This window comes from Clarias gariepinus, chromosome 4 (genome assembly GCF_024256425.1).
Source record: "Clarias gariepinus isolate MV-2021 ecotype Netherlands chromosome 4, CGAR_prim_01v2, whole genome shotgun sequence".
NCBI classification, from domain to species: domain Eukaryota; kingdom Metazoa; phylum Chordata; class Actinopteri; order Siluriformes; family Clariidae; genus Clarias; species Clarias gariepinus.
The window spans coordinates 6398755-6426435 of record NC_071103.1 but is presented as its reverse complement, the minus strand read 5'-3'; the positions used below and the strand labels follow the sequence as shown (position 1 = coordinate 6426435).

The 27681-nt window shown below is 38.1% G+C and overlaps 1 protein-coding gene and 1 long non-coding RNA gene across 3 annotated transcripts in view; one reads left to right on the top strand and one right to left on the bottom strand.

Annotated features, from left to right (window-relative positions):
• The window catches only part of adcy2a (adenylate cyclase 2a), a 163380-nt gene that overhangs the window by 36357 nt on the left and 99342 nt on the right, over nucleotides 1-27681 (top strand). The gene's annotated exons all lie outside the window — the stretch shown is intronic.
• Nucleotides 4219-5355, bottom strand: LOC128520242 (uncharacterized). Its single transcript, XR_008357926.1, has 2 exons — nucleotides 5132-5355; nucleotides 4219-4581 (listed from the first exon to the last, which is right to left on the bottom strand). It is a non-coding gene; the product is annotated as an uncharacterized LOC128520242 (long non-coding RNA).

The window sequence follows — 27681 nt, the reverse complement described above, 5'->3', positions numbered from 1 at the left end:
CAAGTTATACATTGGATATGATAGCATATAAGAATGAGCAGGTTTTAATTAAACAAATTGAATATTGCATTCAGTCTTTATTTAGCTTATAGGTCTGTGAACATACTCAAGTACACATGAGATACAAAAAATGACATTAAAACAGCAGGTTATACTACAAACAGACTCTTTACTTGCTGACATTTTTCCTTAAATGTGATTTATGATAATGTTTTTTACTTATGCTGTACAGATACAAAAGCGGCATAGTGACACATCCCACATTGTAGAAGCAAATACCAACAAAGAAGAAATTGCAGAAAAACACTTCTTCGCTTATTGGCAATATTTGTGCGAAGAAGAAAATGATAGCCGGTGGGAGATAAATGATGAACGTCATTACAATGCTGGTGAAGATGGTATCAAGAGCTTGTCTTTTTTGTGGATGGATATTGTTGTTTCCAGATGGATCTGGCTTTCGAAGAGCATGAAGTATAGAAATATCACAAAACATTATGACAGGTAGGGCCATGGCCAATGGAATAGAGATCAAAGAGCTAGTGTATAGTGATTGTACAGTGCACATGAGCGCCCCAAAACATCCTACGACCAACCAGACCATTAAAGTAACAACCTTTCTAATCATACTTGCATTCTTACTCGTTTTGTAAATTATGGGGTGAACAACGGCAACATAGCAGTCACCACAAATACAAGCCATTAACAGAGGTCTTCCACACACAGGGAAACAGTGGATGAAGCTGGTGAAACTAAAAAGAGTAAGGTTTTGAAAATACATTATGTTGGCGATGGCAAGCAGGAGCATGAGTGCAAAGGTCAGATCCGTGAAGTAAAGATTGATCTTGAAGAAATCATTGCATGTTCCTTGTCGGTGTCGCCGGAAAAGCACTCGCAGAACCACCAGAGATGTGGGAATTCCTATGCTGAAGCAAACACAGCAACACCATATCCAAACCCAAATCTCTGCATGGTGTCTCACACAACTAAAAAAATCCGTTGAACCCAGGGTATTATACCAAGATGAGGAATTCTGTACTCTTGGTTCAGTCATTGTTTTTTCTCACACAGATGAACCTGGGTAAAGAAAAAATTATTATTAAAACTATTATCTCTGCATGTTTTGCAGCTTAATGCTTCGTTTTTCCTCATGGTAAAAGTCTTTGGGAAGTTTCCAGCGATGCTTGCCTTTTTATCGTTTGGCTTAAAGTCAGTGCAGAATTTGATCCCATGCAGACCTCACACAGTTTATTTGTTTTAATTTCTTTTTTGCCTTTCCCCCCAAAATCTATTAGCAAAAACTATTTTTCTATCAAATTAAAATTTTATTTGGCACATACGCAAACATGTACACACAGTATGACATGTAGTGAAATGCTTTTACACGATTGCTAATGACCAGAAGAATAAAATAAATTGTTATGTCAAATCCAGACAAAAATAAAATGACACTAAAATAAGATTTATGCAAAAAAATTACAAATGAATTTTGTGTAGATTGTGAGATGTGTAATATTGTGTTACTGCATTAATAATATAATTATTATAGTAATGTAATAATATTTTTTTTGTGATCATTTTGTAATAATCTTTTTTTATCTAGTGGCCATGGCATCATCCGATCTCTTTAAACAATAAAAAAAATAAAGTTCTCTAATAAAATAATTACGTTCACAGAACTTATACTACTGGTTGTCTTTTTTTACTGTACCAATTTTAATGAACTCTAGAGACTGTTACATGTAAAAATCCCTGCAACCATAATTTAAAGTACAGCATATGTGCACAATATTTTAACAGATTTTATTGTACACATTTTCCTATGTATTTTCCTCACACAAAATATATGTTTCTGTGCTCAACAACGTGTGAAACAGAGATGAGAGACAAACATTGAGTTACTACTAAAATATGTCTAACTGTCTAGTTTTCATAACATTGTTTGGTATAAAATGTCTGAATCGACGGATGGGTTTGATCAGGCCTAGATATAATTTTTAAACATGTTTTTTAACCTGCCAAGCTTACCAACAGAGTTCAGGTACAGAACTGGCATTACAAAAACTCCGCTCATAGACAACCAAAATCCAAAGCCAAAAACTTTACAATAGTAGTCGTGTTTATTCAGTGGTATCAAATCTGCAAATGAGAAAATAACCACTGGTGGCAAGTAGACAGTCAACGTTACAAAGAAGCTGTTAAAGATGGTGTGTAGGGCTCGTCTCTTCAGTGAATGGATGTTCTTCTTTCCTGTTGGATCTGGCTTTCTTAGAGCATAAAGTATGGAAATATCACTAAAAACTATTATTGGTAGTGCTACAAGCAAAGGGATAGAATAAAATATATATGGAAAAGACTGAGTGTACTCGAACGAACTAAAACAGCATGTGCTACCCCATACAATTAAAGATGCTACCTTTCTAATTATGCTGCTTTTCTTACTGTTTCTGTATGTTATGGGATGAATCACAGCAAAATAACAATCCACACAAATACAAGCCATGAAGAGGGGTCTGGAACACAGAATTAAGCCATCAGGAAAACTGGAAATTATCAGGAATGCCATGTTGCTACTCTCCATATAAACAATGACACTAAATGGAGCAATAACCAAATATGTCAGATCAATAATAGTCAAGTTAATCATAAAGAGTTCATTAGCGAGTCTTTGACGTGATCTCCTTTGCAGTTCCTTTAGTACTATCAGAATTGAAGGAAGACCCAGGATGACACAGATTGCAGTGAGGATTATCCAGAGCTTTGTAAATACGGAATCGTCATCACAGTCAAGGAACTGGAAGCCATTAAGGAAGGAGGACTCATTCAGGAGAGAGGAATTCATGTTCCTGGACAGAGTTTGATCTGCAAAGCTTTGTAAAAGTAATTTTAAATTTGGTCCATATACAGTACAAGATGTTGACATGTACCTGAAGAAAAAAATTACAGAGTGCAAAAATGCTAAAAAAAAAAAAAGGTTAAAGTTCAGTTCACCTGATGGTAGGCATGAGATCTGTCCAGCAAATGTCTGTCCAGCAGATCTTACAACCCTCAACTACAAGTGCTTGTCCTGTGTTGACTGACAAGTCCAGCCCTTTTTCAGTCAAATTTAGCAAAACCATGGATATTTTGGTTGCCCAAACACTGTGGCAGCAGTAATTTATCAACATTATGGATTGTCTTATTATGATTGAACATCATTAATCATTCATGCGTGTGTTTGTGTGTGTGCATGTGAGTGTTAACATTTGTGATGTGTATGTGTGTAGCATAGGCCACAGATGCTGGAAAAAGCATCACACTATTATGTTACACGATGTGATGTCACTGAACGTGTCACTCAATATGTCACACAAAAAGTTATTAACCACTTTTCAGCATAAGTTCAAGGCGTAATTACGGCTGACCCAATCAATGTCTTTAGATCACATACTGTAAGCCGGATTTGGTGGCGATCGTATAAATTCCTTAGGAAGGGTATATCAAAATTCATCGGGTGCGTTTTGTGAACGACCCAAAATAATTGGCTTTCTGCTGAGTTAAGCTCAGGACATACACTGTGAAGGTTGTTCAGCTCAATGAGCTCTAAATGTTTACCGAGTTTCATGTGCATAGATGCAAGTGTGTATGAACTATACAGCAAAATCTCGTGTAAGGGCCCCATGCCTGGGACACAAAAATTGTCAAGGGCTGTATGAGCATGCTAAATTTTATGCACAAAATCTAAACTCCATACTGAGAAACCAAATGTTGTGCAGTTTGGATGTTATGGGAACACCATATTATGGTCCAAACTCTTGACATCAATTCATATGGGATACCGCAGTGTAGCCTACCTGATGACATTCCATGATTTTTCTGCCTTTATGGTGTTTAATAATCTTTTGTTTCCTATCCTCTCCGGTGCTTTTTGCTCCTGCACTCTTAACCCGAATTAGTTGACTTTACTAGAAATTTGCGTGGAAACCCGTTGCACTAATCAAGATTAGTTTTTACAAATCTAAAACTAAACGGGTTAAGCTTTATAAACATTAAAATGTTAGTGGGTGCAGTAGACAAATCAGGTTTGCATTAGTAGTCTTTACTAAAAACTATTAGTTCACACTATTTTTTTTGGTGTACAATTTATATTAAAAAATCTTATTGAATCATAATTCTAAGTATTGATGTCATATTACATAATGCCTTATTATTAAGAAATACTAGTTAAAGAAATAAACTTACCACATTCTAATGTTTTTATTGCTTATAAAAACAGGCAGTACAGTGTATTCATCCATGTATGAACTTGTCATACAAAAGACAAGTAACATTTTTTGACATGCAATTCTTGTTTGCTAGTCAACAACTGTACAAATTGCTTATAGTAACATGAACACATAGTATTCAACAATATGCCATATCCCTCTGAATGACTAAACATGCATTAAAACTAGATAGCCTTTGGCAAGTCTTTAATGCTTTCCATCACAACTTCTCCCTCGATGACAATCTTAAATGAGGCTGGATTGAGATGCAGAGAGGATGGAGCTCAACAAGAAGGATTCCAAGGTCAAGGTCTTGGAACACATGATCATCAGCAGAGTCCTAACAAAACACATTCAAGACATTAGTCATTAAATAGCTATTAATTATGTTAAACAAATAGTCTGACACATGCAAACTAATGTATGAATTGGTTATGACTGCTTTTTCAACTCTTCATTAAAAGGGTTAGTAAAAATAATACAACATTATTCCAATTTTCGATAAGTTAACAGCTATATAAAAAATCACTAATGCAAAACTTAAAGTAGCAAAAAATACACATGCTAGCATTAACCACATGGAAAGCACATGTAAGTTACATGCATGGACTCTTAACGTTACATGCATGAGTGCGAACCAGAAGAAAAAAATAACAAAGTTAACGAAATAAACACGTTGCAGCTAAACTGTGAGCATACAAAAACACTCCGGATAATGTTACGAATTAAATGAATTAAAAGTTAACTTTATATTTAAACCGACGGGAAAAAAAGCGTCTATCTGCACATTAACACTTCATCATCTTTTTAGAGTTCAACATCGGTCCATATTTTGGGTTAGCACTTTTTTTCAGAAAGATATCTGCAGATAATACTCTTTATAAACTCACCGATTCACGTTGTTTTAAAAAATAAACCGTTGGCTCGTCAACCCTTCTCTTGAGGCAGCTGCAGCTCTCTGCTCAAGCGACCTGCTTCAAAAAGCCCCTCCCCCTTTTCAAAAACGTAACATACTGAGTGATGTCTTCTTAACTTGATCAGTGTAGTCAATTATTTGTCTAAATAGTGCAAACAACTAATACTTTTTAGCAGTGACAACTTTTTAAAAAAAAACAATAAAGAATACGTAATGACTGCTTACATTTTTTAGTTTAGACAAAATCCGGGTTAAGAGTGTGCTATCACTAGCCCTGGGATTGCTGCGTTTGTGGACCCAGATGCACAAGTAAACGGAACTATGAGTTTTTGATTTAGTTGAACTCATTCATATTTATCATTCTTTACTTGCATTATTGAGTAGCCTTACTCATACTAATTAATAGCAATTATCATTTTTTTAATTTGTTGCAAAAAACACACAAGGTTTGAAAGTGGCCTAGTCACAGTCTGGACCAATTGTGATGCCCTTAAACAGGCTGTTTATACTGTACTTGAAAACCTCTCAATATGACTACAACAATTCTGCAATAAAGAGTCGGCCAACATTTACCACTCATTGCAAGTGATACGGGCCAACATAAGGCCAGGTAGGTAATTAGTTTGATGATCTCAATCATTTTAGTGCCAGGAGTTAGGCTTGCCATGAGGAATCCAGTTACAGAAGAAATCATTGTGACAAGGCCAAATCATTAGACAAAGCTGTGTTTCCATTCGATGTGGGTAAATCTGACAAAATGCAGGGTGATATATACAATCAGAGACAATCTGATTTTGATTTATACACATTCACATTTCATGCAAACATCTATAATTTATTTTTGATTGGGTAAAGCTGCTTTGCGACAATCACAAATGTTGAAAGCGCTATACAAATAAAGTTGAACTGACAATTTGACCATGGGCAAAGGGGATCCAGTAAGAGTCCGAGAAGATGGCTGGGCGTTGGTTGTTTGTATCTTAAGCAGATAATATATGAATAAAATGGAGACGTCCTCCTTTGATTAGGAGTCTGCAGGAGTTTTAATGACCTAAAGAAGTTTGGACATGTTCCAACATTCATATTTCTCCCTTACTTATAAACATATAAATGTCTAAAATCTGATTACCCTGTACTTAGCCCAAACTGGAAAGCATTTATGAACAAGTTTGTATTTTGAAGAAAATAACAGGTGATTGCATGACTATTGAAAACTACAACAAAAAATATATTAATGAAATAAGATAAAAAAAACTGTCCAAAAACATGCATTCATGGGAAAACTGCAACGGGAACAGTGCAAAATAATACCTACAAAAATAGACATTCAGGGTAAAACACTTATTCATACCACTTTATCCTGTATTTAGGGTCGCCAGGGGCTGGAGCCTATCCCAGAAGCCTTAGGGCATGAGGCAGGGTACACCTTGAACAGGGTGCCAATCCATTGCATGGCAAACACACATTCACACACTACAGACAGTTCGGGAATGCTAATTAGCCTAATCAGCATGTTCTTAGACTATGAGAGGAAACCAGAGTATTTGTAGGAAACCCACCAACCATGGAGAAAATATGCAAACTCCATGCAAACAGAGACAGGAACCTGGACAGAATTTGAACCCTGCAAGGCGACAAGCTAACCACTACACCCAGGGTAAAACAGTGTAAAAAAAACCCTGCAAAAACTGTGCAAAACTGAACAGTGCAAAAAAAAAAAAATAAAAATAAAAAAAATAATTGACATTCAGTTTGTTTCCTGATACCATACTAAAGAGTCCCTCATTTTACTGGGCAGTGCTTATAACATGAAAGTAGATAACTTGACTTTTCACAATAAAAGCAGACTCCTTCCACACAGAGGTGCCCCCACTCCTTAGGTAAGATGCGGGCTCTGTCTTCCTGCTTGCTTTGTTGTTGCAGAAGAGACACGGGAACTCTCCTGGGTGGTGACTTCTTGGTTGCTTTCCATAGACAAATGCACCACCCGATCTGCCAGGTTCTTGAAGCAATGTGGATAGTTCCCAGGAGACTAGTTCATCCTTGATTGCTTTAAAGGGACTATTGCACAAGGCTAGGTCTTGCCACCTGCTTGAAAGACCGGGGTCTGGAACTACTTTATATGATGTAGTCATAGGCAGAACAAGAACCTTGACAAAGCTTTACAAGAGCGAGCAAATGAACACCCTGTTTATCTGGAATAGTTGCAGTCAGTGTGTGACATCAACAAGGGCTTGCTTCATGCTGAGAAATTGAAATATTCAAGATTCAAAAAACTTTATTAATCCCAGAAAGAAAATTTTACTCTGCTGGTGTGCTCTGAGATGGGTGCCTTTGCTCACCAAGGCCGAACTCATTTGGCGCAGTTGGATGAGGATGACTGCGCGCCAGTGCACAAACCAATGTCCATTAAGACATGGAAAATGGTGTGGAAAAACGTGACTGGCCTGCACAGAGTCCTGACCTCAACTCGATAGAACACCTTTGGGATGAATTAGAGCAGAGACTGTGAGCGAGGCCTTCTCATCCAAAATCAGTGCCTGACCTCACAAATGCACTTCACATGGCCAAAAATTCCCATAAACACACTCCTAAACCTTGTAGAAAGCTTTCCCAAAAGAGTTGAAGCTGTTATACTGTAGCTGCAAAGTGTGGGCCGACATCATATTAAACCCAATTGATTAGGAATTGGATGTTACTCAAGTTCTATGTGCATACTGTATGCATGTGAAGGCATGGGAGTGAATACTTTTGGCAATATAGTGTATATGTCTATATAGCATAAAATTCCCTGAACTTGAACATTTGAATCATTTATGCTTTGCCAACACACTATATGAACTATAATTCAAATTTGTTTTGTCTCTTATACTGATAGATTAGTATTGTAAACCTGTGTGAATTTAGCTCCAGATATATATATATATTCTATATAGAATCTATATTCTTATATTCTAAGTTCTTCCACCTGTCAAGTGTATCGACAGGGTCCAGGTCCAGATTGGCATTATAAAAGTTTTGTTCATAAAAAAAAAAAAACTAAATCCAAAGACAAAAACTTTACAATAATAGGTGTAGTCATTTAGTGGTACCCCTCAAGCACACATAAAATATAAATAATTACATTAAAACAGAAGGTTGAATATAAACAGACACACACATTTCCTTTTTCTCTTTTTACTTGCTGACAAATAAACTATAACAAAGAGATGAAAAATACATTTTACCTGTGCTGTACAGATACAAAAGCGACATAGTGACGCATCCCACCTTGTAGAAGCACATCTACTGTAAATAGGAAAAAAATTGCAGAAAAACACTTTTCAGCAAAAAAGAAAATACCGATGAATGTCATTGCAAAGCTAACAATGGTGTCAAGAGCTTGTCTTTTTTGTAGATGGATACTGTTACTGTTGTTAGTGTATAGTGATTGTACAGTGCACATGAGCGCCCCAATGGTACATTTCGTTCTCATCCATTTACAGCAGAGCGCCTGCACAAGCTCAACAAAGTGGTTGAGCTTGCTGGTTACCTTCAGGTGCCCATGACGAATCTGTAAGGCTGCTCGGACCTTGAGTTTTGACCTCATGATACGGGCCGTCCCACAGCCATTACTCCCAATCGGAGATGGTTGTGGGCGTGGCCACGCCCCCATGGTTTCTCTTTTTCGTGCACACATTAACCTATGGTTTGGTCTGTCACGTGGGAGGCCACCTCAGTGGAGTTTTAGTAATTTAGAAAAAAGTGTATTAACATGAATCCTGTTCATATGACAAACTTTTCATACACATCAATACTCTTTAAATACACCAAGCTTTCATTTAATACCAAACATCCCATATGTTTGGTATTGAACATTGCATATTTATTTATATCCAATGAACTCTTGCACAGTGCATTAGAAGATGTTTAAAATACAGCAATTAAGAAATAATTAATTGGTTTTTACAGGAAATTTTTTTTTTTTGCATATCCTTACAGCCTACAGTAAATAGTTGGCACAAAGTAGGTTGTGTCCATGGATTCATGCAGAGGGTACCAAGTTTTGTCCCAGAGCATCTTGGCTGACTTGTTGGACCCCAACATTGTCTTTCTCATCTGCCTTAAAGTTAAACAGTAGTTTAGTTTTACTCAGGTTAAGCTTTAGCTGGTGAGCCATATCCTTACAGCCTACAGTAAATAGTTGGCACGAAGTAGGTTATGTCCATGGATTTATGCAGAGGGTACCAAGTTTTGTCCCAGTGCATCTTGGCTGACCTGTTGGACCCCAACATTGTCTTTCTCATCTGCCTTAAAGTTAAACAGTAGTTTAGTTTTACTCAGGCTAAGCTTCAGCTGGTGAGCCATAAGCCATCATCTAGGAGGAAATGTCTCCAGACGTGCTGAGATCTGGGTGGAAACCTGAGTGTCTGAGGGAGAGAAGGAGTGCATGAGTTGCATGTCATATAAAAGAACCCAGAACAACGTCTAAAGAACTGCAGGCCTCACTTCCCTCAGATAAGGTCACTGTTCATGATTCAACAATAATAAAGACACTGGGCAAAAATGGCACCCATGGGAGAGTTCCAAGGCAAAGGACACTGCTGACTTAAAAGAACATAAAGGCTTGTCTTACATTTGCCAAAAATTATTTAGATTATCCCCAAGGGCAAATATTTCGTGGACTGATAAGAAAAGTTAAACTTTTTAGGTGCATCCTGTTACATCTGGCTTTTAAAAAACAAACATACCAACAGTAAAACGATGATAGTGTGGGGCTGCTTTTCAGCTTGAGGTCCTGGATGACTTGCCATAATTTATGGAAACATGAAGCCTGTGCTCTACAAAAAAGTCTGAAGGAGAATGTCCAGGAGTTTAGAAGGTCAATAATCCAAACCCCCATTCCCCGGCAAGTCCACCTCTGAATGGCTTTAAAAAACAAAATGAAGGTTTTGAAGTGGCTTAGTCAATTTCAGACCAATTGAAATGACCGTAAACAGGCTGTTTATGCTAGAAAACCCTCCAATGTGGCTAAGTTAAAACAATTCTGCAAAAAAGAATAGGCAAAGATTTCTCCACAGCAATATGACAGACTCAGTGCTAGTTATCACAAATGCTTGCCTGCAGTCGCTTGTATCCAATTGGCATAGTGACTTGGGCAGGACAATGTAACTGTGAGATGTGAAAGATAGGTTTGTTCAACTGCATAGTGGAGGGAGGCAAGAGTCTGACGAAAAAAGGGTTGATGACCTTGTTGATGGCACAGGACTTAATCAAGGAGTGAGTTTACAAGAGAAGGTTACATTTACATTTGAGCATTTGGCAGACACAATTATTCAGCATTTTTCCCCCCATCTGATCAATTCAGGGTCAAGGGCCTTACTCAAGGGTCAAGCAGTGGCAACTTGGTGGTTCTGGTGTTTAAGCCTGGGACCTTTCAATCAGCAGTCCAATGCCTTAACCACTAAGCTACCCTGATCCCCAAAGTGATCCCAGAGGGATGTCTCTGGCTGCAACCATGGCTTTCTGGTCTACCCTATTCTTCAGGGTCTGAGAGAATCCACCATCTGCCTGCTTCTTGTATGCCTTCACAGCAATTCTTTTTGGCTTGCAACTAGGTCTGCTTGCAATGGCGAAAGAAGTTATGAGTGGGAAAGAACTGTCAGGAGAGGGGATCAAAGTTTTTGGACCCTGGTTGGTAGGAGAGGGTCGAAAAAAATTCCTGGTGGTTGATCGAGACCAGAACCAAAACCTCAGAGCCTTCCAGCCTTCCCCCTGTACTATACCTACAGTACAGGGCCAGGTTTAATGGCTTGGGGATCTTGGTCACTGATATCATAGTCCTTCTCCACTGGGGTGAGATGGTGTGAAAAGAATGAGAAGGGGTGCAGCTTGTTGTCATGATCTCTAGAAAAGTACACCTTCCACCCTTCCAGGGCATAAAATTTCATGGGGGGACAGGTCAAGGATGGTAAGGATAGGTGTATGTGGTGTGATTGATTTGGACTGTCCTGTCCTGATAAATACCTTATTTTCCAGAAGTAGAAGTCTTTGCAGAACCTGCTGATCGTGAAGGTTAATGCTACTCCAGGCTATGATAAATAATTAGGATTTTATTCAGGTTAAATGAACATGAAGGAGTTCAAAAAGCTTCTTAGGTCAATGTTAACAAGGGCCTGGAAGACAGCCCAGGCAATAGACCAAAAGATGCTAGGATTGTCCAGTTTGTGTGTTGAAAGCTGTTTTATATTCATTGCCTTTCCAGGTACGGACAAGATGGAAAGCATTGCGTGGGTCCAGCTTAGTAATTATCCTGGTTTCCTGAAGAAGGTTAAATGCTGTGCCTATTAGTGGAAGGGGTTAATGGTCGTTCAACCCTGGGGAATTGATGCACAAACAGAGGGACCCATCTTTTTTTGTGACACAAAAGAATCCGGCCCCCATGACCGGAGGAGGGTGGAGGAGGGATGAACGATACTGGCTGTAAGGGACTCCTCTTATATACCTAATTTTCATGGTATCACATTCTTTAGTCATCAGAAAACATCTCGGGTTACTTTGCTGTAACCGTGTTTCCTGAAAAGGCTGCCCGGACCTGTAAAAGGCGGAGGACAGAAGGCTTCAAGAACAACAGGGTGCATGATTGAGAATGGAACTTTCAGAAGATAGTTCTGGTGAGGATGCAAAATGGCTCTGACTAGCCCAGGGGCAAAATCTAGGCAGGATGGGGAGAATGACAATGCATGCAGATCTCCAATCCTCTTCAGAGAGGTAATGGCCATCAGAAAAACCATCTTAAGGGGCAGGAACCTGACAGGCGCTGACTCTAGTGGTTCGAAAGGGGTGTCAATTAGACCTTTGAGCACGATAGATAAATCCCATGAAGGGACAGTGGCTCTAGTGGGTGGCCTCAACCGTTTAGCTCCACGAATGAAACGGGCAACCAAAGGGTGCTTTTCCACAGTAACCCCATCAATCAGAACGTAGCAGGATAAAATAGCGGCTACGTACGTCCTGAGAATACTAGGGCACAAGCTCGAGGACAACTTTTCCTGCAGAAACTCCATCACTAAAACAATTCGGCAGTGAACTGGGTCTACCTGCTTCGTCATGCACCAACTTTCAAATACCCTCCATTTAAGGGCCATAAGCTCTCCTAGTGGAGGGAGCCCTAGCACTTAGAAATACGCTGGCTGGAAGACCAGCTCGACTTGGTTGGTCACGTTCAGGAGCCAAACGTGAAGGTTCCAAAGCTTGGGCCGGGGATGAAATATTGTCCCCTGCACCTGAGACAGAAGATCCCTCCTCACTGGAATCACCGACGGTGAGCCGTTGGGGAGAGATATTAAATCTAAGAACCACACTCTGGTCGGCCAACGGGGCGCAAACCCTGTTGACAACCCTCGTCAAGGCTCCCGGGAGCAGAGCTATCGGGAAAAATGCATAAAGGCGTAATCTGGGCCACGTATGGGCCAAGGCATCCCTTTGCGGGGCAAAGAGGTCCACCTCTGTTACCTGAAACCTCTCCCAGATTGACTGACTACTTTGGGGTGGTGTTTCCATTCCCCGTGTGTTAGAGCTTGACTGAACAGCACATCTGCTCCCACATTCATATGCCCAGAAATGTAATTCGCCCTGAGGGACAGGAACTTGTCCTGTGCCCAAAGCAAAACCTGGTGCCCTAGCTTATTCAAGCGGCACGATCGCAGTCCACCCTGGCAATCAATATATGAGACTACCGTAGTGTTGTCCACCCGCACTAGGACATGGCAGCCTTTCAACTGCTGGAGGAAGTGCTTTAGGGCCAGAACTAGAGCCATCATTTTGAGGCAATTGATTTGCCGCATGAGAAGATGACCTCTTCAGCTCCTTTGGGCTGGACGGTCAACTAAGACCGCACCCCAGCCCATCAGGGAAGCGTCTGTCGTTAGCATTCTGCAACGACAAGACAGACTTAGAGTGGGACCCAGAGTCAGAAACCGGGGTCTGAACCACGAAGCCCCTGGCGCGTAACCCTTATTGGGGATTGGCCCTCAAGTGAAATGCTCTCATGTGCAGAAGGCCCAAAGGTATCAGCTGCCATGAGAGCTAAGAAATTCTCTAAAATTGATGAACAGTCACTTTTTGGTTTAGCTTGATTTCCTTGAGGGTGTTGAAAATGGATTAGACACGAGTGGGAGACAGCTGTGCCCGCCTTACGATCGAATCCCATGTAACACCGAAATATGTTGTCCTCTGAACAGGAAAAAGATTCAAGATTCAAGATTCAAATAACTTAATTAATCCCAGAGGGAAATTGCTTAAAGAGCACGCTTTTCGTGGCGTTGTGTCTCAATCCGAAGAAACAAATAGGTAAGCTAGGATGACATCCTGATGTTGAAGTGCTTGCTACTGAGACTGGGCCAGCCAGTCGTGCGGGTAAGAGAGCTAGACCAAATACAAGGTCCCGATACTGGTAAGCTTCGCCCCCAAAAGTGAACCTCAGGAATCTCCTGTGTTGTGGCAATATTTCTACATGAAAGTAAGTGTCCTTCACATTAATTGTCACAAATCAATCGCTTGGTAGGATTTGAGAACAATCACTTTGACAGTCAACATTTTGAAGCTGTATTCATTTATTTTTAGATAGCGGTTTAGCCACGAAAATAAAAAATTGGACGCAGCCCCCCGTTCATGAGCCTCAGGTCTTCTTCGTGAAGAAGACAATATGCCAGTCCGACCTCTTTGAGGCGAATTGCGAAGCGCGGCGCGCCGCACTCCATTCTTTACGAGGGGGTGCCTGGCTCAAAAACACTCTTCTTGTGTGTTTACGCCTCGCAAGAGTCAGACCCGGTCGAGACTGGGTGGCCCGACTCTTGAGCACGGCGGGGAAGGAATTTTCCCGAAGGCTTGTTTATATAACTTTGCCTCATGTACCTAGTGGCGACCGAGTTAATGACATCGCCAAACAGGCCGGAAGGCAAGATGGGGCCATCAGGGAGGAATGCACGATCCTTATCCTTGATGCCCCTGAGATTCAGCCACAAGTGCCTCTCCGTGGAAACCATAGTAGCCATAAAACGGCCGATACCACGAGCCGTCTGCTTTGTTGCACGAAGAGACAAGTCTGTGGCCCGGCGTAATTCCAGAACGCCCTCTCTTTAAGATCCCTGCCAGTGCTCAAGTCTCTCCATGGTGTGCAATGGAGCACCAACCTGACCTGCTGCCTGAAAAGCTTTTCCCTCCATATACGCGGATATTTCCATATACGCGGAAGCTAGAGAGGATATCTATCCCTGCCCATACACAAGAAGCGCTAGGGCGTGCTTGAGAGCGGATGGAGGAATTTCCCGATTCGGCGAGGGCGCGAGAGAAAGAAGAAGAATCCGTCTCCCGCACACCTGCCAGATTCAGCTTTTCTTACGGAATGCGAGCCACGCGGGAAGCAATCTCCATGATGAGTTGACCCTTTCATGAAGTAAGCTGTAACAGAAAGCGCAGAGATCGCCCTCCGATATGGATCGTTTTAAACTCAAAACCATATCGGTGAGTTAAACACTTTCTTATTTTGCTGGTTTACACACAGACACGCAAAACACAACTAGGCTGTCATAAAGACAAAAGATCTGAGGAGTGTTTCCGGTTTACTCCTATTTATAACCTGCAGGTGTGTCTCACCAGACGCCACCTGACCGAGGTTATATAAGCCAAAATTTGCCGTGTTTGATACACACATGCTTCACAACCGGCAACACGAAAAGAAGTTCCAATAGCGTTTTCACACAGCATCGAGTGTAGCCTTTAAAAGGGAGCAAAGGCGACGCTAAGGAAGGGTTAGGGTTAGGGTTAGGAATCATTTTCCGTTTCAGGATTCAGTTTAATGGTGCAGTCATTTGAGTGGGGGTGGCACCGCGAGATTTGCTAAAATGGTAATGGTACTCCATGGATACATGAGTGAGATTAGGAAGTTCACATGTGATGATAGGGTGCAGGCGTGAGTGGAGTGACAACTGCTAGCAGGCATGAAGTAAAACAAGATGGGTTCCAGCCAGTGATAATATTGCTAGCCCAGTTGATTTGTGGATTGTGATGAGTTAACCAAGGAAGTCTAAGGACAATGGCTCCATGAGCCCTTTCCATGATGAAGATGGAGGACTCCTTAGAGTTACAGCCTAAGACTCCCAGGTTTAAGGACGGGGTTCAATGGGTAATAGATAAAAGTGGGTTTGATAGATCCCGTTTTAAGTTTGGATTTTGAGAGGGGTTTCACAGGCAGGACGGGGATTCTCAGAGTCTTTGGCTGAAGTTCCTGTCGGAGCCTGAGTTGATTAGCACTTGGACCAGGTGATCCTATCATTCATGTACAAGATATAAGGGAAGTAGCCTGTGTTGGTTTGGGAGCCTTTCTAGAGTCTTGCCCTCTAGTGCCGCAAGTTTCACTAGAGGGCACCTCCTTTTACTAGGCAGTTCTTAACTCACGGGTGTCTGTGTGTGTTTTGGGGCCATAAAGAAGTTTTGACATGTCCTGACATTTGTGCATTTTTATGTTACTTATAACCATATAAATTGCTAAAGTCTGATTTTACTGTATACAGCACAAACTGGGCTACAATAATATGTGAGCAGCAAAAAAAAGAGACAGGGACATATATTACTGTATCTTATGGGTCATTCTCACAAAACCATTAAAACACCAAGGCAGTAACAATCTTAAATATAGAATAATTTAGAAATTTAGTAATATAAAAAAGCATCAGAATAAAGACAATACTGTTCCCTACCATGCACAATGTGTCATTTCATAAGACTTAATTATTTTTCTATTTTACTGTTTAAACACACATGCAGAATAAAATAAAGTTTGATTATGAGTGATGGAGCACATGGGACAGTTACTTCAAGATGGCTACCAGGTAATATAATCTCTTTATATCTCTTCAGTTAAATATTACATTTTCTGTCAAAATATTAACACGACATTTTGATTCTCAATACAGAAACAGGAAAAGTTTTCTAAATTTTAAAAGTTGTTAGATTTACATTTGTTGGCAAAACATTCGCGACACCATTCTCATACACCGCAACATTTAGGGCCAGTTGCAGTAATGAGAACTTGTGTATCGGGGATTGAGAGTTTAAGCATATTGTGTATGACTTTTAAATATCTCTTATGAATTATACTAACTGTTGATATACTGTACAACAACCCAGAACTGCTTGAGGAGTACAGAAGTAAGAACACCCTAGCACCTTACAGTGTTAGATTCATCATCTCACTCCACAAGTCCCTATCTTTTGCATCCTCAATACTTGCAACCACTACTTCATTTCCACCTTTATAACAGCCACATACCTCCTCTTTGGCCTTCCTCTTTTCCTCCTGCCTGGCAGCTCCATGTCCAACATTCTCCTACCAATGTACTCACTCTCCCTCTTCTGAACATGTCCAAACCATATTAATCTGGCCTCCCTAACTTTGTTCCCCAAACGTCTAACATGAGCGGCCCCTTTGATGTACTCATTACTAGTTCTGTCCAACTGTGTCACTCCCAAAGAGAACCTTAACATCATCAGCTCTGCTACCTTCAGCTCTGACTGCCATATCTTCTTAAGTGACACTGTCTCTAAACTATACAGCATGGCACCACTGTCTTTTACATCTTTCTCTTGATTCTTGCTGATATTTTTCTATCACACAGAACTACCTAACCTTTATCCACCCATTCCAACCTGCCTGCATTCGCTTCTTTACCTCATTCACACATTCTCCAATACCCTGGACTGTTAACGCCAAGTACTTAAACTCCTGTACCTTCTTCACTCTGTAATCTTACTGTTCCACTTCCCTCTCTTTCATTGTAGAATTGATTGTAGCATGGTTGCTAAGAATAAACATGCATGTGACAAGTTCTGACAAATCAGAATGTGGTATTTGTCCTTGTTAGTAATTTTTTTTATTGCAATGGTAAAATGGTTAATGCTTTTTTTTTTTTTTTAGTTACATGTTGAAACATTGCCCTGTTTATTCCTGTTGTAATGCTTTTCTTATTTTTTTTGGCTTTTGTATTTTTGCACTACACAATAAAACTGTTTTGAAGTTGAATGCATCAATGCCTTGTGTACAAAAATCTTTTTGATCTTTTTAAATCTCAGACTAGTATACTAATTATCATTACCGAAATAATGAATTCATTCCTCATTCCTCGAAATAATGAACTCATTCCTGAATCCTGTACAGTGGAACCTTTTTTGCGATTGCGAGCAACTTGGTCTGCGAGCATTTTTCAAGATGAGCAAAATTTGTAAATAAATTTTAACTTAGTAAATATGCATGCGCTTTGTCTGCCAAGCGTCACATGATCACAACTGAGCCTATGGTTCTTCTCTCTCTTGCTGTGGGATTGTGGGTAATTGTCTCCCATGCTCTTTCTCAGTGCACATGCAAGAGATGCTTGGACTGTCCACTGTGCTTTGGTAAGCTTTTCTGGCGCCAGGAGAGACTCAAACACACTCATATTTTGTTTGCCTAAAAGGTGTTTATTAACAGCAAAAGATAGGGTCTTTATATGCTTGACCAAAAACCTGTGCCATCGACATCTGTTACTACAAAGAACATACTGTAATCCATTAAAAATGTAAAATGTTTTGGTGAGATCCTAAAAAAAAGGAGTGGAAGAATCAGATAGAATCAGGAGGTGTTGGCTCAAATTAGGGGGAGAAAGAAAAAGGGTAAAACAGTGCAACATAAAAAAGAAGGGTTCATTCATTTTTGTTTTTCCTGGCCTCATTGTTTTTGTGTGAGGAATCTGAATGTGTATGTGTAAACAGCTGAAAGATGTTCCCACCTGGGGAAGTGGGTAATGGTGTATTATTTGCATCTGACAAGTCCAATCCTAACCCTGTAAAGCACACATAGTAACACTAAAACAACAACAAACGAGAATGAATAGCGAATTAAGAGGCCCTAATAGTACTGCTTAAATAGAATGCATAACAAAATTCCTGAAAAAACAAACAAAGTAGGAATCATTTACACATAATTAAGGCATTTTCTTTTATAGATATTCCAATTTTCTGTTCTGAAAGTATTTTTTACAGCTATATTTAAATTTTGATGTCTTTAAATGCAACATTTTGGAAAAAATAATAACAATAAACAGATACAAACAGAAAAAAGCTATATAACAATTTTGAACAAATACAATTGTCAGCTAGTTAACTTGATTGTCTGTAATTATAATTATGTGCTTGCCCCTTTTGAGCAAGCTAGAGCCCCAAGATTTGTTAAAAGTAGGTTTCTTGTGTTTAGTTTCCACAGATAGCATAAAATTTCCAGAATTTGAACCTATGAAGGGTTCATGTGTGGCCATACATACTATTTGAAAATATCAACGGTCAAAAGGAAATAACACAGAAATGTTTTTGTTATTTATTATAATAAATGTTTATATTCAACAATACATTAAACATCCCTAACATTACTCAGACCAACATTAGTTTGCATCTAGCAATCTAGGCATTGCTTTTAACCAAATAAGTCCTTAATTTATTTTTCCTAACTTGCAGCAAAAACAAACAATTGAATTTGTTTACTCTCTTATTATGACAAATGAGTATTATAAACTTTTGTGGTATCAGCTCCAGATATATATTTTTAAAAAGTTTTTCCACCTGTCAAGCTTACTGACAGAGTCCAGTAACAAAACTGGAAACTAAACAGAATGGACAGACAAGATATAAATAATTACTGAACCCATACCCTTTAAAATAAGGGTTACATACAAACTGGCTAACATATTTCATTTTCCACACCTACATTTTTTCATTAAGTGTGATTTAAGACAATACTTTTTAGCTGCGCAGTACAGATACTGTACAAAAGCAGCGTAGTGACACATCTTACATTGTCGAAGCAAATCCTAATGATGTAGAAAAACACTTCCTTGCTTATTGGCAATACTTTGGTAAAAAAAAAAAAAGGTCAGAGATTAACGATTAACATCACTGCAAAGCTGCTAAAGATGGTATCAAGAGCTTGTCTTTTCTGTGGATGGATATTGTTATTTCCAGATGGCTTTTGCAGAGCACGTAGTGTAGAAATATCACAAAACATTACAACATGTCATTATCATATTCATTGGCCATGGTCAATGGAACAGAGATCAAATAGATAGTAGATAGTGATTGTATATTGTACAAGAGCACCCCAAAACACACCTTGACCAACTAGACCATTAATGTAACAAACTTTTATACTGATTTTGTAAATTCTGGGGTGAACCACAGCGACATAGCAGTCACCACAAATACAAGCCATTAACAAAGGTCTTCCACACACAGGAAAACAATGGATGAAGCTGATGAAACAAAAAAAAAAGAGTAAGGCTTTGAAAATACATTATATTGGATATGGCAGGCAAGAGCATGAGTGCAAAGATTAGATCAGTGAAGTGAAGATTAACCTTCGGAAAAGCCCTCGCAGGACCACCAGAGATCTCTGTATGTTGTCTCACAAATCTAAATAAGTTTGAATCCAGGGTAGCATTCCAAGATGAGAAATTCTGTACTTTTGTTTCAGTCATTATTTTTTTCCATGCAGATGAGGCTGGGGTGCAAAAATGATTATTAAAAATCTAAGCTGCTAATATATTTGGAATTTTATGATTCGTTTTTACTTATGGCAAAAGATGGCTTTCGGGAAGTTTCAAACGAGTTTGGCTAAAAGTAAGTGCAGATTTTCATCCCACCCACACCTTACAGTTTATTAGTTTTACATAAAAAATTTTTTTTTGTCAACCATGCAAAAACTGTTTTGCAGACTAAAAGACAATGTTAATCAGAGTCAATAATCAAACTTTAATTAAATGAAAATTTTATTCATCACATACACAACCATGTAGAGTACATTGGCAATGACCAGGAAAATAAAATCAACTTAAGAAGTAAAATCCACACTAAAATAAAATTACACTAAAGTAGATTTACAAAAAAAATAAAAATAAGTTAAAGTTGACAAATGTAAAATAATACAAAATATACAAGAACATAATATTAGTATTTACAAAAGGAAAATATAAAAATCTAGAAATATGTAAAGATATGTAATGATAATATTTATATTAATAATCTTCATCATCTTTATTTACCACAATAATTATTTTATCACTTTTAAGACTGTGGACTTATCTCATCTCTCATAAGATGTTTATGTCTACAGAACTTTTACTTTTAAGTGTCTTTTCCTGACTTCTGATACCGTTCTGATAAACTCTGTTGCATGTGAAAATCCCAGGGTTTCAGCAGTTATAAAACTCAATCATGCATTCTAGGCATTAGGTTTTTAGTTTAATTACCTTTATTTATAACTGAAGTATGACCAATTTCCTTTAGGAAATAACTCTGATTAGTATAAAACATTTAAATCGACAGATGGGTGGGATAGACTTTTGTGGCATCGGGAAGATGTTTAATTTTTAAATAAGTTCTTCAACCTGTCAAGCTTACCGACAGAGTCCAGGTACAGAACTGGCATTATAAAAGTTCCGCTCATTGAACACCAAAATGCAAACTCCATAACCTTACATTTGTACTCCTGTCTATTTCCTGGTATCACATCTGCTAATGAGAAAATAACCACTGGTGGTAGGTAGACAGTCAGTGTTACAACCAAGCTGTTAAAGATGGTGTGTAGGGCTCGTCTCTTCAGTGAATGGATGTTATTCCTTCCTGTTGGATCTGGCTTTCTTAGAGCATAAAGTATGGAAATATCACAAAAGGCTATTATTGGTAGTGCTACAAACATAGGGATAGAAAAAAATGTATATGGTAACTGCATGCTCTCAAATGAACTAAAACAGAGTGTGCTACCCCACACAATCAAGGATGCTACCTTTCTAATGATGCTGCTTTTCTTACTAGTTCTGTATGTTATGGGATAAATCACAGCAAAATAACAATCCACACAAATACAAGCCATAAAGAGGGGTCTGGAACACAGAATAAAGGCGTCACTTATACAGGAAATAAACGGCAATGCCCTGTTGTCCCACTCCATGAAATCAATGACACTGAATGGAATAACAACCATATAAACCAAATCGACAGTAGTCAAGTTAATCATAAAGAGTTCATTAGAGCGTCTTTGATGTGATCTCTTATATAGCTCCTTTAGTACTATCAGAGTTGATGGAAGACCCAGTGTGACACAGATTGCAGTGCAGACTATCCAGAGCTTTGTAAATATGGAATCCTTATCACAATCAAAAAACTTTAAGTCATTTGAAATGTAGGAATCATTCAGGAGTGAAGAATCCATTTTCCTGGACAAATTTAGATTTTCAAATCTTTGTGGAAGTAATTTTAAATATGGTGCATATACATAGCATTTTCACAACATGGTGAAATACATAGTAAAAACACTAAAAGGTGAAATGCTCAGTTTACCTGTTGTTAGGAACGAGATCTGTCCAGCAAGTGTGGCAGTTCTTACAACTCTCAACTACTAAGTCCAGTCCTTTTTCCATTAGTTTATTTTTAGTCAAATTAGGCAAACCCTGCAAATGTTGGTTGCCAAAACCTTGTGTGAAGTAATTTGCCAACATTATGGATGTGGTAACACCGTTGGTACGGAATTTTTTTGGGAAATTAAAATTAAAAAACGCTGATGGAACGATCCCGAAACAACGTGTAAATACTACTTTAAAACAACATTTGTTTCTCAACTGAAATACATGCTCATGCTAGATTTCATTTATTTATTTATATATATATATATATATATATATATATATATATATATATATATATATATATACTGGCAATTATGCCAGTTGCAGGACTTAAACCTAGTTCTCAGCGCTGAAAGTGCTGAACACTAACCATAATACTAGAACACTGAAATTCATCAAATCATTTAAATAAGGAAGAAGCCAAAACAAACAAAAAAATTAACAAGGGCAGTATGAATATGTCAAACCATTAGGTATGCACAACGTCTATCCATCTCCATTCTGTGAAACTGATGATTGAGCAGCTTTGATGTTTTGGGAATACTGTATTATATTCCAGTTTGATATAAAACCGGAATATAATACAGTGTATATAAAGTATAGCTACAGTGTATATTGGTCTTTTGGCTGCTCCCGGCAAGGAGTCGCCACAGCGGAATATCCAGTTCGCACAACAACTTGGCACAGGTTTTACGCCGAATGCCCTTCCTGGTGCAGCACTCCCATTTATCCAGGCTTGGGATCGGCACTGTGTCCAGTGGCTGGGGGGTTTGGGCACTGGCTAGGAATTAAACCCGGCCTTCCGCATGGCAGGCGAAACACCCACTACTGAGCCACCAGTGCCCATAGCTGTAGTGTATGACTGTGATATGCCTAATTTCTAACTGATGTTATTAACTGGTTTCTGTCTTTGTGTTGTTTAATAATCTTTTGAACTCATGTCAAGAGAAATTTTAAAATTGCTTTGTGTACAATACAAATCAGGATTTCCGATTTCCGACTTCACATGCAATGGTTGGACATTGTGTGAATGGAAGGGTAAAGCTGTTCCTCCAGGTGCTCCTGTTAAGGAGTTGCCACAGTGGACCACCTCATCTGCATATTTGACTTTTAAAACAGATGCCCTTTCTGAAGCAACCCCTGCTATTTTTATACAGGCTTAAGACATTCTACAATGCATAGCATTGTAGAATGCTCTGCCGTCGCTTGAAATCTAACCTGGGCCTTCCACATGGCAAGTGAGATGCTTACCACTGAGCCACCAATATCAAGCATAGCTGCTGTACTGTAAGTAAGTGTTAATAATCATTTACTGTTATTCCAGCATCATCTTATCAAATCAGTTCAATGTTTTAAGAACAACGTTTGTCCAAAGTGTTGGCTGGATGACAGCCAACTTAAAGTAATTATAACTACATGACAACATCAAGGAACATTAGCATTTATTTAGAGTTTGTACAGCAAAGATTTTTTTATACACCATGCCGTTGTCGCACATCGGCTTGAAGGTAGCCTTAAACTTTGTTACTGTTTTCTATTCATTCATAGCAATTTTGTCCTTCATGGTGCTAAAGTCCATGGGGTGTTTAATGATCGTGGAGTATCCTGGTGCAATGACGTCTGTCACCAAGAAGGCAAAAATAAAAAAAAAATCTTTTAACAGCAACTCCATTCAATATAATTAGATTTCAATTGTATAGAACATAAAATTATAAATTGGAATTAGCAGCTTGTCCCTGGTTAGCAAGCCGGGACAATGGTGGTAAGGACAAACTCTTCAGTTAAAAATTGGTCATACAAAAGATATTACTTTGTCTTCCTAAAAAGTAATATCATACTGTATATTCTTTTTATGATCTACATCATATAATTTCATTTAATATTAAAACATTCTCCTCCCACATCTTCATCCTTTTATGTTTTTTAAGGGTATCAATCTTGGGTTATTACTGAGATATGACAAAGTATCTGGTTTCCATAAATAATATGATGTGCAGTGAAATACTTCGATACAATTACTAATGACCAGAAGAATAAAATAATTAGGTAAGGAAGTCAAATACATACTAAAATAAAATTGCACAAAATTACACTGAGATAAAAGTACAGTAAGATTTTAAGTAAGAAAAGAAAAAAAATCAAAACATAAAGTTTCTTCAATTTAAATTAAAATGAAATTAAATAAAAAATGCTTTCTAAGATTTTTTTTTTTTATCATCATGATTACGTCCATTATTACCTTTTTCCTTTAATGATATAATTATGCTTTGAATGATGGCAATCACTAGAGAACTATGACCGATAGAGCAAACTCTGCTTCACCAATGAAACTTGTATCACCTATGTGTATACATAATGGCATGCAACAATTATTTAAAAAAATAACATATATGCTTAATATTGTAACATTTTTTATTATAGTCATTTTCCTATGTATTTTCCTCATGGGTAATATATGTTTTTGTGCTACCATACTTTTTAAAACAGAGATGAGTGACAAACATTGAGTTACTGCTAAAATATGACCAATTTCAGTTTGGTAATATGTCTGGTTTTCCTAATTTTGCATAGTATTAAACTGCCCATCTGAATAGGCAGATGGTTAGGATAAACTTTTGAAGCATGAGTGGCAGAAATATATTTTTAAAAAGTTCTTTAACCTGCAAAGCTTGCCAACAGAGTCCAGGTACAGAACTGGCATTATAAAAGTTCCGCTCATTGAAAACCAAAATCCAAAGACAAAAACTTTACAAAAGTAGTCGTATCTATTAAGTGGTATCACATCTGCAAATGAGAAAATAACCACTGATGGCAAGTAGACAGTCAGCGTTACAACCAAGCTGTTAAAGATGGTGTGTAGGGCTCGTCTCTTCAGTGAATAGATGTTATTCCTTCCTGTTGGATCTGGCTTTCTTAGAGCATAAAGTATGGAAATATCACAAAAGGCTATTATTGGTAGTGCTACAAGCAAAGGGGCAGAATAAAATGTATATGGGATAAACTGAATGCACTCAAATGAACTAAAACAGAGTGTGCTACCCCACACAATCAAGGATGCTATCTTTCTAATTATGTTGCGGTTCTTACTAGTTCTGTATGTTATGGGATGAATCACAGCAAAATAACAATCCACACAAATACAAGCCATAAAGAGGGGTCTGGAACACAGACTGAAGGCGTCAGTGAAACTGGATATATAAATGAATGCCACATCGTTCCACACCAGGTAATCAATGACGCTAAATGGACCAACAACCATATAAGCCAGATCGACAATAGTCAAGTTAATCATAAAGAGTTCATTAGACATTCTTTGATGTGATCTCTTATGTAGCTCCTTTAGTACTATCAGAGTTGGGGGAAGACCCAGTGTGACAAAGATCGCAGTGAAGACTATCCAGAGCTTTGTAAATATGGAACCTTTATCACAGATAAGGACCTGGGAGTTATTTAAGAAGGAGGAATCATTCAGTCGAAAGGAATCCATGTCCTTGGACAGGTTTGTAAAAGTAATTTTAAATATGGTCCATATACAATATTCTAATGCACAAGAAAGGGAAAAAAACATACAAAAACCCGAAAAAAATCCTAAATGGTTAAATGTTCAGTTTACCTCACAGTAGGTATGCAATCCATCCAACCAGTGTGGTAGTTTTCCATCTCATCCAACTACGACTGCTTGTTAGATGATAAGTCCAGTCCAGATTTTTAGTCAAATTGGACACCCACCTGGAAAATTTGATTGGCAGCAGTAAATTGCCAACATTATGGATTGTTTGAAAAAAATTTAAATGACCTTTGATATTATATGATGCTGGACCAACTTTGACTACATGACAATTGTAATAAAATTGATGGAAGGACCCCAACACATTTTGCAAATATAACTATAGCATGTCGTAAACCTAGTCCCCAGTGCAGAGAGTGCTGCCACAATACTAGGTACCTGCAATTCATCAAACCAGTAAAATTGGTAAAAAGCCAAACCAAACAAAAAATTGGCAAAGGCAGGATAAAAATGTCAAACAAATACAGGTATGAACATTATCTAAACTCAATTCTGTGATATGGGAACCATATTCCAGTACAGGACTGTAGACACTTGCGTTGTTGCGAACAAAATGTAGGCTATTCACTGATTTTTCTGCCTTTATGTTGTTTATTGATCTTTTGTTTCACATCCAACAAACATCTCAGTTGCTTCTTGCTCCTGCTACCACTAGCACCGAATTTTTTGAATCTGGACTACTGATGCACTACACGGTTATATTTCTGGAAGAAATTTAAACCGACAAATTACACTACAACTGCTTTTGCAAAACTGCTTTTCATACAAGACAAATCAGGATTTCTTAACTTTTTACTAAACCTCGACCACATGCAATGGTTGGACATTGTTCAAACAAGGGGGTAATACAGTGTATCGTTTACAGTATAAGCTGTTGCTGTTCCTGTTGGGTTGCCACAGGGGACCAAGCAATCTGCACATTTACAAGCATGCTGAGTGGTTAAAACAGGAGAAATAGGGTTGCTGCTGTTTTAAACTGTATCTTTGTGTATTTCTTTAATTTAATTTAAATAATTTAATTTATTTTCATTTAAATTACTATGTAGAAAAAAATCACTTACAAAATGTATTTATGCTCCTATACTCTCATAAAGAGTGGCAGATTGTGGGTTACTACTGAGATTAAGTGTCTAGTTGCAATAAAAAAAGAGTGCTGCGCTCCTGGAGGGCTGTGATTGGTTGAATTGTGATTCCACAAATGACCACGTTGCTGCCAGCAAAGTCTTAAAAATACGCACACACAATAGTGATGGGAAGTTTGAATCATTTTAGTGACTCTAGTCTTTTTTTTAACTCATTTAGCTTATTTTGTTCTTTTTATTAAAAAAAAAAAAAAATGTTGCATTTTCAATCAACATACCACCAATACGTCTACATACACAAATTTTAACTATTGTTTCAGTAATGAAAATATTACAATGCAGCTTAGGACATATTATGATAAACAGAATGAGCAGCTCACCTCTTATATCTTCTAGTCTGAGTTGTTCCTTCTTTTGAATCTATTGCACCGCATAGCGTCTATGGGAGTCACGTGACAAAAGAACGACCGACTCGAAGTAGAAGAGTCATTGAGAAAGAATCGCTCAATTCTGTTTCCTGTACATACTGTAACCTACCAAGGTTTTGCAATGATTTGCACATGTGCACCCAGTAGAAAATGAACAAATCACTCTCCAAGACTACTCGCTCTTCTGAGTCACGTTAAAGATTTGTTCCAAAAGAAAAAATCGTTCATGAATGACCCATCACTAACACACAAATCCAGGGCAATTCATACAGAAAAGACGATTTGCATTCAAAAATTTTGTACACAGTTGTACATCTGTGAATGGCGTTTTGCATTTGTGAAAGGTATATTTTGAATATATATATTTATTTTGTGCATGTGAGTTGTTTTTTGTGAATATATATTTTTTTCGTGCAAGTGAATTGGGTTTCACACATGTTAATTGGGATATGCATGTGTGCATCGTGCCTTTTGTGTGAATTAATAATGAGACTGATTTGCTTCCATAGCCCCCCATACTCCTTGGTCTTAATCACTGCAGCTAGGATTCCTTTTGTAGTAAAGTGGGTTTATTGTTCACCTATCCACTAGATGGCAGTAGTAATGGTAAAGATTTGCATGTTCAAAAAGAGCGGAGAACAATCTGCTGAATGCGGAAAGCAGAGATTATGTGTGTCATTAGTTTTTGTTATAACTATTTCATGCCTTTCTGTTGTTGTCAATAAAGGCATAAGTTACAGAACTGTCTGCTCTTGTATTTCTACACTTTTTAAAGTTAAAGTGCAGGTTATTATTATTTTTGTTTTACTTTATATTTTGTATTTATTATTTTTATATGAATATTTTTGGGTTTCCATTATTTCTTATACAAGTTTTGGTCCAAAAACGTAATATACAGTTGCCAGCCTTCTCTGCTCAGACATCATCAAATCTTGGCAAGTATCCCGGAACAATCCATCCATCTTTTATCTATACCCCTT